Source organism: Gossypium arboreum, chromosome 11 (assembly GCF_025698485.1).
Source record: "Gossypium arboreum isolate Shixiya-1 chromosome 11, ASM2569848v2, whole genome shotgun sequence".
Taxonomy (NCBI): domain Eukaryota; kingdom Viridiplantae; phylum Streptophyta; class Magnoliopsida; order Malvales; family Malvaceae; genus Gossypium; species Gossypium arboreum.
In genome coordinates this window covers 31,792,770-31,812,563 of record NC_069080.1, presented here as the reverse complement: position 1 = coordinate 31,812,563, position 19,794 = coordinate 31,792,770, and the positions used below count along the sequence as shown (strand labels likewise).

The window sequence follows — 19,794 nt, the reverse complement described above, 5'->3', positions numbered from 1 at the left end:
CCCACAGGTCCTTAGATATTAATGATATGAGCACCGATACTGCAACTCCTGATTTCTCTTGTGAGCAAGACATGTGTTTAGAGGAACTTCAGGATTTTGAAGATATTCAAGATTGTGACGTATCTCTTGATCTGTTAAGAATGGTAAAGCAGGAGGAGAAACAAATCATGCCACATGAGAAAGAGGCAATAGAGAATGTAGCCCTAGAGGAAGGGAAGGAGTTGAAAATTGGAACACTGATTACCGAGGATACAAGGCATGGTCTGGTTGAGTTACTTCGAGAGTTCAAGGATATCTTCACCTGGTCATATCAGGATATGCCTAGATTGAATACTGACATTGTAGTACATCGTCTTCTGATAAGACATGACTGTAAGCCAGTCCAACAGACGTTGCGGAGAATGCGGCCAGACACTGTTTTAAAAATAAAAGATGAGGTTAAAAAGTAGTTCGATGCAGGATTCTTACAAGAGGTGAAGTACTCTGAATGAGTAGCTAACATTGTGCCTATTCCTAAGATAGATGGGAAGATACGAATGTGTGTTGATTACAGAGATTTGAACAAAGCAAGCCCAAAGGATAATTTTCCTTTGCCACACATTGACACTTTAGTAGACAACACAGAGGGATATTCGTTGTTCTCCTTCATGGATGGTTTCTCAGGATACAATTAGATAAAGATGCATCCAGAGGACATGGATAAAACTACCTTCATAACCTTGTGGGGCACCTTTTGCTACAAAGTAATGCCATTTGGACTGAAGAACGCAGGGGCAACATACCAGCAGGCCATGGTAAACTTATTCCACGACATGATGCATAAGGATATTGAGGTATATGTTGATGATATGATTGCCAAGTCGCGTACAGAAAAAGAGCACATTGAGGTCTTAAGAAGATTGTTCTTGAGATTGAGGAAATTTCAATTGAAACTCAATCCAGCAAAGTGTACCTTTGGAGCCAGATCGGGAAAGTTATTAGGCTTCTTAGTCAGTGAAAAGGGAATTAAAGTCGACTCAGACAAGGTCAGAGCCATACGAGAGTTGCCTCCGCCACGTACTCAGAAGAAAGTTCGAGGATTTCTAGGAAGGTTGAATTACATCGCTCGGTTCTTTTCACAACGGACCGGGAAATGCGATCTTATCTTTCGCCTCCTTAGAAAGCACAATCAAGGAATTTGGGATGAGGAATGCCAGAATGCTTTTGAAAAGGTCAAGCAGTATTTGTTGAATGCTCTGGTATTATCTCCACCAAGCCCAGACAAATCGTTAATACTGTACTTGTCAGTATTCAGTAATTCTATGGGATATGTGCTGGGTCAGCATGACGAATCAGGGAAAAAGGAGAAGGCAATTTATTATCTCAGTAAGAAATTCACTGACTGTGAAATGAGATATCCACCAATTGAAAAGTTGTGTTGTGCACTGATTTGGACAACGCGGAGATTAAGACAGTACATGCTATACCATACCACTTGGCTCATCTCAAAACTTGATCCGTTAAAATACATGATGGAGTCAACGGCTCTAAATAGGAGAATGGCGAGATGGCAAATTTTGCTTTCAGAGTTTGATATAGTCTATGTAAGTCAGAAAGCTATAAAAGGAAGTGCGGTAGCAGACTTTTTGGCCAGTAGGGCTCTGGAGGATTATGAGCCATTGAACTTCGATTTTCCAAATGAGGAGTTAATATGTATAGCAACCATTGAAGGTTCTCTTTGGAAGCTAAATTTTGATGGGGCTTCTAACGCAGTCGGAAATGGAATTGGGGCAGTCTTGGTATCCCCAAATGGCGATCATTACCCGTTCACGTGCAAGTTGGACTTTGACTGTACAAACAATATGGCTGAGTACGAAGCATGCATCATGGGACTCCAAGTAGCTATAGAACGAGGTATAAAAACCCTAGAAGTATATGGAGATTCTGCGTTGGTAATTTATCAGTTGAGAGGTGAATGGGAGACAAGGGACCCTAAATTGATCAATTATCGAAGGGCAGTTTTAGGGTTACTAGAAGAGTTCGATGACATCACCTTCAATTTTCTCCCACGAGACGAAAATCAGATGGCAGATGCTTTAGCAACCTTGGCCTCAATGATTAAGGCAAATAAAGAGGAAGAGATGAGACCAATTCAAATGAGTGTCTATGAGGCTCCAGCTCATTGTTGGAACATTGAGAAAGAAGAAATGGATGATATCCCTTGGTATCAAGATATATTGCGATATGTGAGAGATCATAAATACCCTAAACAAGCCAATGAAAATGACAAACAAACTTTGAGAAGGTTAGCTTGTGACTATGTCTTGGACGGGGATATTCTATACAAGAAAAGGAAAGACCAAGTACTTTTGAGATGTGTTGATGCTGTAGAAGCTAAGCTAATTTTAGAAGAAGGTCATGAAGGTGTATGTAGGACACATGCAGATGGGTTCACGATGGCAAGGCAAATCATGAGGTTTGGCTATTATTGGGCGACTATGGAAGGAGACTGTATTAACTATACCAAGAAGTGTCATAAATGTCAGATTTATGGGGACAAAATTCATGTTCCACCTTCACCTTTGCATGTTATGACCTCTCTATGGCCCTTTTCCATGTGGGGCATGGATGTTATTGGACCAATATCATTGAAAGCTTCGAATGGACATTGGTTTATCTTTGTGGTAATTGATTACTTTACAAAGTGGGTAGAGGCTGCCTCTTATGCGAATGTTACTAAGTTGGCTGTGAGTCGATTCTTGAAGAAGGAGATCATTTGTCGGTATGGAATTCCTGAGAAGATCATATCTGACAATGCATTGAACTTAAACAACAAAACGATAGCAGAGGTTTGCGACCAGTTCAAGATCAAACATCACAATTCTTCTCCCTATCATCCAAAAATGAATGGGGCAGTGGAGACTGCTAACAAGAACATTAAGAAAATAGTGGGGAAGATGACCGAGACTTATAGAGATTGGCATGAGAAACTACCGTTTGCACTCCTTGCCTATCGGACATCTGTCAGAACCTCTACTGGGGCAACTCCATTCTCGCTAGTTTATGGGATGGAAGCAATATTACGTATTGAAGTAGAAATACCTTCTCTTCGAATTTTGACGGAGGTAAGGTTAGATGAAGCTGAGTGGGTTCAATCCCGATATGACCAGCTAAACTTAATTGAGGAAAAGAGGCTAAGAGCCATCCGTCATGGTCAGATGTATTAGAAGCAAATGATGCGAGCTTATAATAAGAAGGTTCGACCAAGAGAGTTTCACGAGGGAGACCTGGTGCAGAAAAATATCCTTCCTATTCAAAAGGACTTTAGGGGAAAATGGATGCCGAATTGGAAAGGGCTGTATGTCGTGAAGAAAGCTTTCTCCGGTGGTGCATTGATCCTAACGGAAATGGATGGGAAAATTTTACCCAATCCAGTGAATTCAGACTCAGTTAAAAAATACTTTGTCTAAAGAGGGAGAATCCAAGGTGAAAACCCGCAAAGGGCGCCTTGAGATTTAAAAAAAAATAGAGAGGCCAAGGTGAAAACCCGTAAAGGGCGCCTTGTGACCAAAGGGGTTTTGAGTTGAAAACCCGAAACGGCAGCTCAAATATTGACGGGCATACGGTAATCTTGCTATATCTGATGCAACAAAGAGCGAAGAATGCTGCAAACTGGGGCATCAACAGAGTACTTTGGATCTTCTAAACACATGTTGAACTCAAGAAAGACTTCATGGAGCTAGTGTATAGACACTCAAGCGGCGATATCTAGGGCATCTAACTTCTATCTTGTTTGCTACCTTTAGATTCTATTTCTTCTAGAAGATAGGCTATCAGATTAATTCCCTTTTGTATCTTTTTGATAATTCATTCAAATCCAATTATTCTTAAAAATTTATTCATCTTTCGTTATTCTTTAAGTATGTTGCATTGAAATAATTATAGATGAACTAAAATATCTTCACAAATGAAGTTTTGCATATTACTCTAGAAATTTCTAGATAATACAAGAAATTGAAACTAGACAATTGTTTAAGGAATTCCCATATGTGAGAGTCGGATGTACTCGAGGAAACTAAAATTTCTTCTTTAGTCTAAATGATGATTGAACAAATCAAACGATTCGATCCTAGGAGAGGATCATCTTACAGACATTTTCAGCGGGTCATAGCATTTGAAGAATGGTACAAACCCACAAGTTGAATTGGAATGAGACTTCGAGAGAAGTAAGGATAAACTTCGATGAAGGAATGAGTGATCCGAAATAGGAATCATTTTCATAACATTTTGCATTATAACATGTCTAATTAGGAGAATTTGACTCACTTCGATCATAGCATCCTAGTTATTAGGCATGAACTCATATGCATTCTACAGGTTATGTCTTTTATGGGACAATGTAGATCAAAGAAACAAGATTTGGCATCCCTGTGTTTATAGGGAACAGATCAAAGATAGCAGATCTGACATTCTTGTGCTTACAGCGAAGTAGATCAAAGATTTCAGCATGGCATCCCTGTGTTTATAGGGAATAAGTTGAAGATAGCAGATTTGGCATCCTGTGTTTATAGGGAACAGATTGAAAATAACAGATCTGACACTCCTGTGCTTACAGCGAAGCAGATTGATGATTTTAGCATGGTATCCCTGTGTTTATAGGGAACAAGTTGAAGATACTAGATTTTGCATCTCTGTATTAGCGGAGAGCAAATCGAAGACATAGTTGATTTGGCTTTCACGTGTTTACGTTGAAGCAAATCTAAGATGATTTGGCATCTTTGTTTTTTCAGAGAACAAATCGAAGTCTGGCATCTCCACTTCGACGGAGGGCAGACACATAGTAGATCCAAACTTCAGATGTCTATACTGAAGTAGATCCAAGATGGTTTGGCATCCTTGTGCTTATAAGGAGCAAATCGAAGACATAGCTGATTTGGCTTTCACGTGCTTACGTCGAAGCAAATCTAAGATGATTTGGTATCTCTGTATTGTCAGAGAGCAAATCGAAGTCTGGCATCTCCACTTCAATGGGGAGCAGATACGTAGCAGATCTCACCTTCAGATGGTTATACTGAAGCAGATCCAACACGATTTTACATCCTTGTGCTTACAAGGAGCAAATCGAAGACACAGCTGATTTGGCTTTCACGTGTTTACGTTAAAGCAAATCTAAGATGATTTGGCAACTCTGCATTGGCGGAGAGCAGATCGAAGATACCAGATTTGGCATCTCTGTATTGGCAGGGAGCAGATCGAACACATAGCTGATTTGGCTTTTACGTGTTTATGTTGAAGCAAATCTAAGATGATTTGGCATCTCCGGGTTTGACGAAGAGCAGATCGATGATGGCAGATTTGGAGTTTCCGTAATGTCAGAGAGCAGATCAAAGATAGTAGAGATCGCCTTCCTCGGTTACAGTAAAGCAGATTGAAGCCGTCAAGAGGCTATTTAAAGAAGATCAAGGATCAAGAAATCGAGACTAGGCGAGCTCGGGTAAAATGGGTCCTTTTATAGTCTATGCTCTATTATCATTACACGACAATGAGCAAAGAGGGGCAGCTGTAGAACCTATTTTTTGCCCGGGTCCATAATTAAATAAAACCCAAAAATAAAAAATAAAATAAATAAATGTTTATTTTATTATAGTCCATTTACAGGCCCAACCACATTAGCCCAAAGCCTAACAGACCAGTCCTACCCCTGACACACCAAACTAATCCAATAACCCGTTACACCCATGACCCAGTTAAACTACCCAAGACCCGTTTATATCCAGACCCAAAAAACAAACGGGGCCCAAGTGGCCCAAATTGTTAACAGATAATAGAGAGACCTCGGGTTTCAGAAACCCTAGGCGCCGAAAATGGAAGGCTCTAGAAGCTAAACACTGTAATCAATGCGTCGGTTCGTCTTGCGCCATCAACATCGTGATTCCAAGCCGTGATTCCAGGCTTCAAATCATGCTGCAGTCTATGCCCGAGTCAACGCCGATGATCATTGTTGCTAAATCTTCTTGATACCTGCAAAAGAAGGAAAGAACCACAGCAGCAAGCAAAACAAATATGGAAAGATATAAAAAGATTTCTTTCCTAGTTTATGTAATAACAGTAGTGGCTATAAAAGCTTGAATCAAACAATGTAAAGAGAATATCTTTTTTTGGAGGGGATAGAAAGATACTTACACATTCAAAGAAATAACAACAGTTTCAAAAAAGGTGATTTAACCGTCTAACTTCTTCTTTAGCTTTGAACACATGTGTAAATATGAATTGTTTTAGCATATACGAGTAAAGTTTTAAGAGAGAAGAGGTTACCTGTGGAAGGACGAAGGTTTTTTAAACCTTCAAGTCCTGCGTACGACGGTGCGTGGGCAAATACGGCCCGATGGCCGGAGGCCAAAGCCAGGGACCCCTCTCTTCCCCTCTGCAAAGAATTTCAAGCCTTTTTTTAAAAAATCCCTGTGGAAAATGATTTTTGGGCTAAAGTTTTGGTTTATATAGCCCCAGCAAAACGACGACATATGGCTTAGAATAATAAATGCCAAAACGGTATCGTATCATGCCCCAGGATCCGCGTGTTGACCCGATTACCCGGGGAGGATCCTCGTGTTTTTGAGAATTGGGTTAATTACCCGATTAGTTCCTCCACCCTTTTTATGATTATAATTTGTTTTATTTTATTTATGCTTCAGCCCTGATATTTTGTTTTAGTTTTAATTTAGTCCCTACAGTAGCTGTTTTAAGTCTAAGATTAAAACGTAGTCATTTTGGGAATAGGGCAATTTGCCCAATGAATCCCTTTGATTTTGCGCGTGTTTTAATTAGGACCTTCATTCAGCTTTATTTTTGTAAAATTTGCCCTGTAATTTTATTAAACTTCAAATTTAACCCTATATGTTTATTTTATTATTATATATGTATACATATATTTTTATATATTGTTAATTGTTTTATTTTTATACCTTATTTTTATATTATATATTATAAAATTATTTTATTATATATATTATTAGTTGTTATGTTTTATTTTTCACAAATTATTATTATTGTTTTACATTATCATTTTATATTATTATTATATTTTTACTTGTATTATATATTTATTAATTATTTATATACATTATTTTTACATATATACTTTCATTATTTTACATTATGCCATTTTTATGCTATTATATTTCTTATTTCCTATACATTTAAAATATATTTTATTATATAACATTTATTATATTTTTATTCTATATTATTTATTATTTATTATAGGTTATATATATCATATATTATCTATTATACTATTTACGTTTATATTATTCATTATATTATTTATAATTTTAAAATTTGTAAATTAAATTATATTTTTAACCCATATTATACATATATTTAATTATTAATTAATTATTTATTATGTATTATTTCATTTTAAACTGATATTTTTATATTATGAGTTCTTTTACATACTTTTAAACCAATATATTTTATATATATAATTATTATTCTTTTATAAATATTTTGTTAATATATATTGTATATTAAATTCTATTTTAAAATTATTATTAAATATCATGTTTTATTTGTGTTATATGTATAACAATTGCTCATTTCATTTTATTTTATATTGCATATATCATGTGCTAAATGTCATTTTATATTTATTATTTGATATTACATTTTATGAACATGTACATTGATATTGTATTACTTTGTTGTATATCATGCATTGTTTTTAATTATTACTTTGTATGTTTGTATGTTTTGTTTATTCATTTTCAATATATACTATGTATATCTTTGTAAGCATTTGCTATGTATATTATTTTTATATATATGTATCTAGTATATGATTTTTGTATTATGGCCACTATATTGTTTAAATGCATGTTTTGTTCATTTATAATTGTGATATTCTATTCCATAGCGATAATGTGATTCCTCATACATTAACTAAAACAAAATTCCGAAGTTTTCAAAAAATATAAAGGCAATGCTTGGTGTTTAAAAATTTCGAGCAAAAGTAGTGCCCTAACTTATTGGGTTGCGACTCTTCTCGTTGAGTTCGAATACTCAAGTACCCTTCTAAGTTTTTAAAGGTTTTCAAAATGCGAGCAACTGTCTTGGAATTTCAAAGCAATATGTCCTAACTTACTGGATATGGGGTTTTGTTGTGTCGAGATAGGGATTTCCAAAAGCTAACTCAATGTCAATATTTTGATACGAGTGAACTCCAATTTTTCTTTTAAAAAAGGATTAATCAAAATATTTTAAAGAGGATTACATCTTAAAATTTTTAAATTTTCGACGTTAAAGACATTTGATAATTAATTAGGTACTAATTTTTGGGCGTTACGGGGGTGCTAATCCTTCCTCGTACGTAACCGACTCCCGAACTCGTTCTTTTTTCCGTAGACCAAAACTAATGATTTTAAAACAAAATGTTTTAAAGGTGATCCAATCACACCTAAAAAAATTGGTGGCGACTCTCGTTTTCGTTTTTAAAGTAAATTCCCATTTTTTCAAAACTCGATTTAAAAATGGTTTCGACAGGATGCATAAGTTTTTTTCTTAAATACTCCCCTAAACCGTTCATGATAAGGGGAATTTTTTTCTTTCATATCTCTTTCAACTATGCTCCATTGGAGCTCTTCACATTCCCTTCTCTCTCAACTCAATCACTTGAAACTCTCAGCTCACCATCACCCGGTGAATAGCTTCTAACTTCCTTTGTCACATTTTTATATCAACAAGAATCAGTCAAACTATCAAACTTTCATTTTCTTGTAATTGTATCCAAGACATTATAAATGATAAAGTTATAGTTTTTCAAAGTTCAGATGTTTTTACACTCCGTTTGGATTGGGTTAATGGGAGGAAAAGCTAAGTAAGTCAAAGGAAAAGATTATTTAGGTAATGCATTTTTTACGTACGAAGGAAAGTGAAGGGAGTTGAGAATTTCTCACTTCTCTTGTTTTTTTTTTCTATTTTTTAATATTCCAATTTGATAAAGTTTGAGGAAAAGAAACCTTGTAAATTTTACAATATGTTAAGAGTAATATATGGGATTTGTATATATATTGTTTCCTTATTGCAGAAGATAGGATAAGTCAATAGGTTGTACATTTATACGCTGGTTTTTCCATTCAAAAGACAAGGGCAATTGCCTAACTTTTACATGGTATCTGAGCCTTGACAATTCAAAACTTTGATCAATGGCTGGAGATGAACACACGCCGCCAAAACCACCACCTAAAATAGATATATCCTCACCTTTTTTTCTTGGTCCTTAAGACAGACCTGGAGATTTTTTTATTCCAACACGCCTCAAAGATGACAATTACGATGATTGGGCGGCTGAAATAGAAACTGCTCTTCAAGCACGGAGGAAGTTTGGATTTCTTGATGGCATGATCACAGCACCCATTCCTCCATGTATAGATGCAGATTGGACTACCATTCATGCCATGCTTGTTTCATGGATTATGAACACCATTACTATCAAGGTAAAGCATACTCTCTCAAAATATAAAGATGCAAAACGTTTATGGGATACTTTGAAAGAAAGATATGCTCTTGTAAATGGACCGAGAATTTAACAACTAAAATAAAAAATTTCTCGTTGTGAACAGCCAAAATCAATGAGTGTTGCTTTTTATTATGGAAAACTAACTACTTTGTGGGAAGAATTGCATCACCATGAACCAATAATTACATGTTCATGTTGCTCTAATTGTACTGTCGGTAAAACTCATGAGAGTAGATGTGAAAATGACATGCTGCATCAATTTTTAATGGGATTAAATGCTGAGTACTATGGACAGCTTCGTGGGAACATACTTGCTCAGGATCCTTTACCTTCACTCAATCGTGCGTACCAATTGGCCATTCAAGATGAACGGGTGTAGATGATTTCTGAAGTGAAAGATGAAAAGCCTGCAACCGTTGGTTTTGCTCTGTGCTCGAGTGGAAAGGGTCGTGGGCGAATTGAAAAGGTTGACAAATCTCACCTCTTATGTACTCACTGCAAGAAGATTGGCCATGAGGTCAGTAACTGCTTTGAAAAAATAGGCTATTCGGAGTGGTGGGAGGAATGAATGAAACAATCTGGTGGAGCAGGGCGAGGCCGACTTTCTACTTCATCTTTGTAATCGACTAGTCGTAACCAGGGGGTACAGTGCGTGCCAATGCAACAACTGTTACTGCTTTTGATAGCGTTGTAGGATTGAGCGACAATAACATCACTTTAGCAGCACCTCCTTCATCATTTACGGCTGAACAATGGAAAGCTCTCGCAAGCGTGTTTGGTAATTTGACTATTTCCAATTATCGTCTGAATGGTATGTTCAATAAAAGACTTTGAATTATAGACACTGGTGCATCCAATCATGTGACAGGGGATATTTCTTTTTTATTTGATATAAAAGACATTTTTGAATTTCCTGTGGGTCTTCTCGATGGTCAAAAGATTATTGCGACCAAGGAAGGATCTATAAAATTGTCTTCTGCCATCACTTTACAAAATGTCCTTTATGTTCCAAAATTAAACTGTAACTTATTTTTAGTTTTACAGTTTTGTGACGATACTAACGGAATTGTCCAATTTGACTCTAATATGTGTGTTATACAGGACCAAACGAGGAAGTTGATTGGAATGGGAAGTAAGCAAGATGGACTCTACTTGTAACAATCCGATTTTGACCCTAGTCAGAATAATGGTTTCGGGATCACAAATACGAGTCCAAAAAATATTTTAATATTATTTTCTGTGTCTGTGATATGTGAATTTACATTTGTGAAATTTCTGTGATTTAATTTGTCTTTTTCTGTGTTTAATTATGAAAAAGGATTATATCGCATAATGTGTAAAAGTTGAGTGCTAGATGCTAAAGCACCTATTTGACTTGGCTTTTAAAATATGAGGTCTTTAAGATGCAATTAGACCATTTTTATATGATATGGACAATTATGGGCATTAGTGGATGGAAATTTATGTTTTATTCACAAGGCTAAAATGGTAAAAAGTGTATAAAGGATATATTAAATAAAAATAAACATGAAATGTGTCCATAAACACATTTTTTTACCGAAAATAAAAGGAAAAAGAAAGAAAAAAGGGCTTCCTAGGGTTCAGCTCTTGTTCACCTTGATTAATGTATGAATTTTCGTTCGTTTTTGATAATTTCTACGTTTCTGTGATCGTTGCTTCGTGTTCTTCAAAGCCCATGTCTAAATTTATTTTTCTGTTAAAGATTTCATGAAATAAAATTGTTGATATCATGAGTTTTGTAATGTTCTTGGATGAATTATGAAGGTTTAATAGATTATTTATAAGCTTTGTCCTTGAGTTTTGATGAAGTAGAGCTATTTGGGCTAATTTGTGAAAATAAGGTTTTGAAGGACTAAATTGTGAATTAAATGTGTTATTTGGGATTGTATGGAAGCCATGTATATTTGGCCAAGCTATAGTATTGATGAATTATGCATATTTGTGATTTTGTGAATAATGGACTAAATTGTCAAAGTGTGATAATATAAGGGCTAAAATGCAAAGTACTCTAAATATGTGTTCATGGATTATTTTGAATGTAATAAATGATTGAATGGTTGAAATTGTATTGTATTAGATCAAGAACAAAGAAAATCGGACTTAGATCAGGGGAAGTCCAAAATAGTTGAATAGTCGACTCGTTTTATCCGAAATCCGTCCGAGGTAAGTCAAATTACAATTAAGTGTTAATTGAAATAAATTCTACTTATATAAACTGTAAATTGTATTGGATGGCCATGAGAGCCTGATGAATGGATTTCGAGTAAATTCTGATAATATGATAGTATCTGAAAAACTCTGTATGTTCTTAAATAAAGTTGACATCTGTCTGAGACATCGTGTAAGACTGTGTATGGGACACAGGCCTCAATTGAGATTTACGTATAAGATCATGTCTGGGACATTGGCATCTTATTTGATTTCGTGTAAGACCTTGTCTGGGATAGAGGCATCGATATTGAATTACATGTAAGACCACGTCCGAGACGTCGACATTGTACTTGGTTATGAACATCTGTATCGTTTCTAAACCATCTGATGATAGCGTACGAAATATGAGTATATGAAATGTATAACCTATGCAGGTACGTTTTTATCGTACTAAATTTCTGAATATGAAAAACTCTATCTTTGTGAAATATGTTTGGAATTGGAAATGAAGCATGACATATATGCAAACAATGGTGTATGGTTAAGTATGAATTATTCTATGAAATGGTTATGAATCTATATGGTTGAATGATATGTATATGCTTTAGTAAGTAGACCAATTGTATTTGGCTTACTAAGCTCTTTGTAGCTTACTCTGTGTGTTTACTATCTGTTTTACAGTTATCGTAGCTACTAAAGGCTCGGGGGATAGTCGAGGATCGTCACCACACTATCGATCTCATTTTGGTACTTTTGAAAGAGTAAATATTTTAGAGTATGGCATTTATAGGCTAGAAGGTCTATGTATATAAGTTTTGATGTGTATATATATTGCCATAGGAGTTGGCTAGCAAAATGAAATGTTGTCTATAGTTTTGGTATTTGGTTAATGATACCAAATGATGCATGGCTGTAGTGTTTTATGAGCTAATATGTTTTTGTTATAATGAAGCATGTTTTGAGCATGGAATTGGTTGGAAAGTATGGTATAAATTTTTTATATCATTTCTTGTAGATTTGGCCCAAAGAGAAGTGGCAAATTGGCTCAAACCAAGCCTGCATTGTGCCACACGGTCAGAGAACACGGGCATGCCTTGTGGCTGTGTAAGAAAAGCAGAATTCACCCAAAAATCACACGGCCTTGACATCGGCGTGTCATATGGCCGCGGGCTAAAGTCAGTAGGTAACTAAGTACCACACGGCCATAGTACATGTGCGTGCTTATTGGCCGTGTGAAAAAGTCAGTATAGGACCTATTTTTGGCATGGTTGGGTTACATGGGCGTGTCTAGTGCCCGTGTGTGCCACACGGCTTAGTCACATAGGCGTGTGTCTTTAACAGTTTTGGAAGATTTGGTTAAGTTCTAAAAATTTTGATTAGGTCCAGTTTAGTTCCGACCTTTCCTTAAATGTATGTTTTAGGTCTCGTAGACCATAATTAGAGATGATTGTTTATGAAATGATGTTAAATAGTAAATGTGATTCTGATTTGGTTCGAAATGTTCTGGCTAACTGGTAATGCCTCGTAACTCTAATCTGATGTCGATTACGGGTTAGGGGTGTTACACTACTACTTCAAGGAGGAAACCAATTCTATTCGAGCAATCACCGTTGATGGAAAGACATCTTCTCTTGCACTTTAGCACAGTAGAATGGAGCATCCTTCAAAGAAAATAGTAAAGTTACTTCCTCCTGTTCGTAATTGTAGGGGTAGTTTGAAAAACACTTGTGAAGTTTGTTTTCGGGCCAAGCACTCTAGAGATAGGTTTCTTTTAAGCGACAATAAAGCTAGTCGTATTTTTGAATTGGTGCACATTGATTTGTGGGATTGTTATAGACATAAGTCCTCTTGTGGGGGTCAATATTTTTTGACTATCGTAGATGATTTCTCTTGTGCAGTGTGGGTCTATTTGTTAGTTGATAAAATAGAAGTTTTTCAAATGTTTATGTCTTTCGTTGCCATGGTTGAATGACAATTTTCACAAAAGATTAAAATAGTTAAGAGTGACAATGGAACAATGTTTACTTGTCTGGTTAATTATTTTTCAGCAACTGGTATTCTGTTTCAAACTTCTTGTGTAGGTACCCCTCAATAAAACGGGAGAGTTAAGCACAAACACAAACACATTCTTAATGTTGCTAGAGCTTTACGTTTTCACACTCATTTACCTATTTTCTTTTGGGGAGAGTGTGTTTTAGCAGCAGCTCATTTGATCAATAGAACCCCTTCTAGTGTTCTTGGCAACATCACTCCTTTTGAAAAATTGTGTGGCTACTCTCCTTCTTATGATGCTATTAGTGTTTTTGGTTCCTTATGTTTTGCTCACTATCAAAAGACTAAAAGGGCCAAGTTTGAAAGTAGAAGTCGCAGATGTATTTTTGTGGATTATCCATTTGGCAAAAAGGGATGGAGGTTGTTCGACCTTGGCACACAAGAGTTCTTTTTTTTTCACGAGAAGTGAAATTTTTTTAGAATAATTTTCCCTTTATTGATCTGAAGAGTACACATGCTAAACCCAACGACACTTTTGACATAAATGTTGATGTTGATCTTGATTTACACAATATGTAAATTTTTATTTTTAACCTTCTAAAAATATTTATTTAGTCGAGATGAAAATATATTTATTTTAAAACATAAAGCAGAGATCAAAACATCTCGCCTTAACACCTTCTTTAACAAATATATCCATTAATTTTATTTTTGCCAACAACATAATATTCATTCATATTTGAAACAAACACCTTACAATAATGTTCACAATTCATAATCTATTGAAATAAATATTTTAATTGAAAGTAAAACTTATTATCTCAATCTTTTAGCTCTTTGATGAAAGCTAAATATATATTTTTTCTATTGAAATAAAATGTGCTTAGAAATTCTTTTCTTCCTTTTCCTTTAATATTATTTTTGAAAAAATATATAAATAAACAAGAAATACCCATTTTTCAAGAAAAGAAAACTAAAAGAGCAATATAAAACCCTATTTTTAGTGCATCTAAAACTTTGATATCAAACATGGATTAGTAGAAATAAGTCAAGCGCTAATTCACTATATAAAACCCCTCAGATTATATATTATATATGTTCTATATATATATATACATATATATACATGAAGTTTATGCAATATCTTTGAGGCTCCTTTATCTTTCTTTGTCAATAGGTAACTAAGAAATAATAAATCGGGTAAACTATACCATTAGTTACTAAATTATGGATGAGTATTCCATGACATCCCAAATCCAGTTGGAATGGTTTGACCCGAATCTGGAATGTCATATTAGTCACCGAGGTGACCCAGAACTCCACTAGACATTTTTACATACAACTAATTATTCAATTTCTTTCTCAATCAAAAGCAGAAGTCTTGTCCATGCATTCAACTCGAATATAGAAAAAAAAAATTGAAACCTAGTTATATATTTTTCTAGAAAAATTTACTCAAATGGGGCATAAAGGCAAAAACATCATTTCATGTCCAAAATTTTTCAAACACACATGTAACATCAAACTAAAGGTATACTTCAAAGTCTTTTATAAATATTTGGTAAAGAGTCAATTTAATCTGATTAACATTTCTTAGTTAATTTTTTTCAAAAAGTATCTTAGGGTCTAAATTTTAGAATATTGAGAAAAGATTAAGAATAATCAAATTATAAAGTTAACAGTGGATTTAGGAAATTAAACATTTAGGGCTTTGGAATATGAATTTTCAAAGCATTTTAGAAACGTTTGGGTCTTTAATTACACCATAACATATTGTAGTCAATCTATATACCACGATAATACATAACCATCAAGGAAACATACATGCATTATTAAACTCATTCACGACCATCAAAATGTCCATGATCGAATTCCAAAAACAACATCATCAGTCCATAAGTCTAACCCAAGAATAATAATGACTATAACTATGACCTACATTGCCTTTATTCAAGGTGTCCAAAAATCATAAAAATCACCTACTTGAAAGTTATGTCTTGCTTAAATCATTTCCTTTGTCGATCCTCTCACATTGAAAGTGATACTTATCTACAAGATTGTAGTATGGAGTGTGTAAGCTTAGTGAATGTTCGGAATTACCACAAAGCATACACAATAACATAAGTTAAGAAAGAGCATACTAAGGCACATTCACAACCATATATTCATCAAGTTAAAATAACATATTCATGATTCATTATCTCACAAGTCTAGTATATTCTCATACATGTATTTACACACAACTCATATATATAATTCAAGTAATGATAATTTGGCGGCTTGAGATTATGAAATGTAAAAGTGGACTCAATCACCACACATTGGATAAATAGATCTCTATCACACCAATGGCTCAAAGAGTCTAGCATGTCCCAAAAGTGTAGTATTAAGCTAAACACTCTCCAATACACTAGTATGTCTCGATGAATGGAGCTTAGCTCGACATTCCCTTATCTCTCCAACCTATCCGTAGCTTCAACATCCCAATAAAAAAAGGTGAGTACTCATAATCCTATGATATGCCAACTATATCTAATGGTTTCAAGAGATCACAATGCCAAGATATCCACAATTAAACAATTATTTACATTCATTTTTCACATAACTTTAGCTTATTTAATAATTAAATGAAATCATTTTAGCATATGATTTTGTTTTCATGCTTGAGTCCTAATTTATGTTTTTCAGTCGTTTTTATTATACTTTAGATACTTAAATAAAGTTACATGATATTGCAGGACAAGTTGGGAGTTAAAGATGCATATTCGGCCAAAACTGTTACCCATGTCACGACACCAAGACTCCAATGTCGTGACATCAAGACAGAAGCAAAAACAAACTTGGAATGAAACTGCCTACTATGTCATGAGACGCCTTCTAATGTGTCATGACATTGACCTATTTGCAACACACACAATACATGCTTGTCAGGTATGCATTTGATTTCACTACAAGTGCCACAATAATGCTTATTGAGCTATCATATATCAAACCTCATATGTGTGTATGAGAATCAATAAATCACATATCACATATCACATTCATGTGTTTTCACATAGTAGCTGCTGTAATAGCATCATATATCACTATTCATCTTACTTCGACATAATTTCACAACAATGCATAAAGTATAGAAAAGGCTTACTCTTGAAACTTAGGATAGAGGTTTAGGCTAATCCTAAACTCCTGATTAACACTATGAACCATGCATACTAGTAGCAACTTAGGATACTCACCAATCACACTTTCACTTACTAGTTAAAAGCTCAAAAAAGCTTTTCCTTACATTTAGACTTACTCATAATGGCTCTCGATTGATCTAACACTTTTCACATACAGAAAACAAATTCCAAACTCATTAAAAACAACCTTGAACACAACCAAACAACAAGGAAAACACAAAATTAAGACTCTCTTTTCTCACTACTGAAAACTAACTAGTTTTGCCGAAATTGAATTTTCGACATTCTAATCTTGTTTCTAATCCTCAATTTTGATTTCAAACATACCAAATATCATTTAATTTCAATTTTAAACCATTAATTTTACGTAAATCCATGGTTCTAAAATTTTCAAAAAATTCAAACTTTCAAGAACTTGTAAAAGAGAGGAAAATGCCTGATTCTTAAAAATGTAGTAATGACCTATCAAATTGAAGTGGAATATCTTCTAATTGGGTTATAATGAATCAAAAGTTATTTTGAAAACATGAGTTTACTCAATATTTCTAGATTTTCCATTTTTGAATCCAAGTTTGCTTTAAAAACATTAAATCTACATACAATTGTTTAAAAGTCGAATTGAATTAACAACACTCTTTATTTTATCCTAAAAAGTAAGAATATTACCTTAATTTATTGAAAACGATGATCTACAACTCTAATTCGGGATTTAAACACAATAAGATTAATGATGAAATTGGGGAAGAAAGTGTGGTTTCTTTTTTTTTTTTTTTGCAATTGGGGGTTATTTTGGTGTTTAGGAGGTTAATAAATCTAAAAGGATAAGTTAATTTCAAATAAATTCTCAAATTTAGGTTTAGGAAAATTTTGAAGGGGTTTAGGTTTTAAGAAGGAAGAAGACAGTGGTAGACTCCTAGTACAAGACTAATTTCCCACATATTGGGCAATTAGCCTTTTTGGTCAATCCCTGTTTCTCCCCTTTTCTAATTAGGTCCTAACTCAATTAAAACACACTATTTTCAAATTAAACCTTGTAATTAAGTTTCATTTTAGATTAATTAATAAAATAAAACATAATTATATTATTTTAATACTTTAATTAATTATTTATGACCCAAATATCGTATCCGACTCAAACCCTTGATTTAATAACTCAACTCTACTAACTCGATTTTCAGGATGTGACAACTCTACCCAACTAAAAAGAATTTCATATTCAAAATTTACTTGAACCAAACAGATAGGGATACTGACGTCTCATTAGTTCTTTGGCTTTTTAGGTAGGCTATTCTATTTTGTGGTTACAGTATAAAACTTTAACCAATGGAACTCTTACTATACAGTACCTTACCTTTCGTGCCAAAATCTTAGAACCTTCTTCCAAGGTGAAACTTTCAAAAACAACTTATCTCCTATTTGAAACTCGATATCAGGACGTTTCAAATCTATAGAAGCCTATCCGGGGTTGCCTTCGGTACACTCTATCCACCATGCTTCCATTATGCCACTCTAATGAATCCCCTGATGCAACCACCATAGTGATCTGTTGCCTGGTCTAGCTTGAATGAAACCCTCATTGAGCACTCCTACCAAAATTTCTAACTCACTAGCTAATTCATTCAGAACATATGAATAAGTTCACACTCACATTTCCTCAACTAGGTGGTATATCGATTATGTTATAAACACACACAAACAAACCAAGAGCGTGAGCAGTGGGAAATAATCCAAGGCATGTTCCTGTAAAAACATTTTAATAGAGGCAATGTGTTCCCAATCCTACCCCAAAAACAAGCAATTTCACAATAATTTCAAACAAAGATATCCAAGTCATACAACCTAAGTATTATGAAAATCTAGGTACCTAGGTTACGTTACCCTAGTTCCAAATACTGAAAAACTTAGGTCTGACTGTTAAAAAACCTAGGCTCTAATATTGTAACACCCCTTAGCCCGTCAAGAAGACATAGCGTGTATTATTTAGCCAGACAGACTGTAACAACCCTTTTTGAGTCAAGTAGGAACAGTGGTTTCGAGATCACAAATTCGAAGTCAAAAAATTTATTTTATCATTTTAATAAGGTTTGCAGTATGATAGAATTATTATGTGAAAGTTTTGTAAAGAAATTTTACTGTTTGAATGCTTAATTTGGTAAAAAGGACTAAATCATGTAAAGAGTAAAGCTTGTGTTCTATTAGCTAAAAGTGTCAAATAGCTATAGAACCTTAATGTTAATGTCCTTATGTTGTAATTAAACCATTTTTATTGTAAGTGGACAAAGATAGGCACATATAAGTGATTATTTTTTTTATTAATTAAAAGGTTAAACTGGTAAAATGGTTAATTTAGTTAAATAAAACAAAATAATGCTTTATTCTCATCTTCATACACCAAAATTTAGAGGAAGAATAAGCTAAAATAGGGTTTTACAGTTGGCATTGATAAATTCTTCAATTAAGGTATGGTTTTTATCCGTTTTTAATGATTTCTACGTTTTTGAGATCGTTGCTTTGTATTCTAGCTAGCCCGTACCCTAGATTTTGTAATTTTTGGAGACTTAACATGTTTCCATTGTTGAATACTTGAGTTCTTTGATGTTTAATGATAGATCATGGAAGCTTGATGATAGTTAAACTAGTTTTGTAAAGTGTTTTTTGACAAAAAATGCAAAATAGGGATTAAATTGTGAAAATGTAAAATGTGGTAGTTAAAAGTGTGAAATAATGAAAGATATGGGCTGCTAGTAGTATATAATGAATTCGGCTAGGCATGGTTTGGTACTAAATTGCATGAATTTGCAATTTTATATGATAATGACTAAATTATAAACAATGAAAAGGATAGGGGCAAATATGTAAATTTGCAAAAATATGAAATATGGACTAAATTGAATAGATTGAATGCTGAATGTATTGAATTTGATAATGAATGATTTCATGTATTAACATGTC

The 19,794-nt window shown here is 34.2% G+C and overlaps 1 long non-coding RNA gene across 1 annotated transcript; it reads left to right on the top strand.

Moving 5' to 3' along the window:
- Positions 1-9,890: 9,890 nt before the first annotated feature.
- On the top strand, positions 9,891-10,956 carry LOC128284278 (uncharacterized). Its single transcript, XR_008274667.1, has 2 exons — positions 9,891-10,274; positions 10,598-10,956. It is a non-coding gene; the product is annotated as an uncharacterized LOC128284278 (long non-coding RNA).
- Positions 10,957-19,794: the final 8,838 nt, after the last annotated feature.